Genomic DNA, 1,472 nt, shown 5'->3' on the forward strand with positions numbered 1-1,472 from the left:
CAACAAATCCCCGAAACAAAACAACCCCTCAAAATAACAATAATAATAATAACAACAACAACAACCACAAAAACAACAACAACAACAACAACAACAACAACAACAACTGTCCTCTCTATTGAGCAGCTCATAGTGTGTGCTGCGGGCAAACGTTTAAAAAAAAAGTCGCAAAAAATGGGTTTGATTTAACCTCGATGACAATGTGCTAATTTTCAAGCCATTACTTGTAAGGTGAACTTCTATTTTTTTGTTTTTGCAGAAACAGCCACTGCAGCGATGCTTCCATGAGCAGACCAGATTCATTTGGGATATATACCACTTGGATACTTGTTCAAACATAATGTTATTGGACTGTTGAAAGGCAAGGGTAAGTTGTTGGTGTGCATGAACAATAATTTATCTTCCGTTCTGGTTGCCATTCAAGTTTTGACAGTCATTGACATGTCAATGTTCCTATCGTATATGAGTAGAATGTAAAATGTAAAGTTATGTAAAGACAGCAGCATTCTGTGGTTTTTCTGGGTTATTGTTGTGTAACATTCAGAGACTTATGTGGCTTTTCAACAGACAAATGGACTTTTGTCAGGACGTAGATTTCCATTTTCTATTTTGCTCAGCTTGTTACGCTCACTGTGCTATTGTCACGAGTACGAAATATTATTAAATTAATTTCACAAGAGATCCGACTTTTGAATGTTCACATTCTCATAGTGTTGGTGTTCCTGCCGAAGCACCAGGCCCTACTCTTTGCACACTGCGATATTTGCTCAGCCATTGAATTTTCAAATTTACCCCATGGCCCAGAAATGAGATCCTTTTCAAGGCATCGTGAAACTTAAAGAGAAACAGAAAAACAGAGTGAGAAAATATACCCCCCTCCCTCAAATATAACAAACACAAAACGAAACAAAACATAGCATAACCGGAAAAACGTCTTGTTGTGTTTGTGGGGGTAGGGGTTTGAGATAGATTCTATTTTTTAAATCCGTGCATCCCCGTTGATATTTGCCTGCCTGTTGCATAATAGCTTTCTTTTCCATGGATGACATTTCTTTCCTGGGCTGTTGCGCGTAAAGAGGGAGATACCCATTTACTTTGTCATGAATACCACACTCTCGCAATACTTTTCTCTCGCTTTTTTTACTCCGTGTCTTCTTTACTCTCTCGCGGTTTTTTTTAAAAATGAGTTTGTTACCGTGAAGGTCAGTTCTTGAGAGAATGTGTGATGGACATTTTGAAATGGCCTTCCTTTTTCTACTTCATTTCAGGGTTAAAACAATCCTTATTCATTTATGTTACTGGCGAAATGCGACCGTTATCTCCTTTATTTCAGTTTTCCTGTCTTTGAGATTTCTAAGGTTAGAGGAATGCGTCTTTGTTCACCAGTTCGTGTGGTTTGTTTGGTGAATGTGTGCATGTTACACTTGCGAGTGTGTGAGTGTCGATGTAGAGTTTGACTTTTGAGTATATAT

At 38.0% G+C, this 1,472-nt stretch overlaps 1 protein-coding gene across 1 annotated transcript in view; it reads left to right on the forward strand.

Moving 5' to 3' along the window:
* The window catches only part of LOC101852201 (platelet binding protein GspB), a gene marked incomplete in the record, with an annotated part of 172,951 nt that overhangs the window by 34,651 nt on the left and 136,828 nt on the right, over positions 1 to 1,472 (forward strand). The window contains 1 exon segment of the mRNA XM_013085964.2: positions 260 to 367.

The sequence above is a fragment of the Aplysia californica genome, unplaced genomic scaffold, assembly GCF_000002075.1.
Source record: "Aplysia californica isolate F4 #8 unplaced genomic scaffold, AplCal3.0 scaffold00421, whole genome shotgun sequence".
In the NCBI taxonomy this organism is placed as follows: Eukaryota; Metazoa; Mollusca; class Gastropoda; order Aplysiida; family Aplysiidae; genus Aplysia; species Aplysia californica.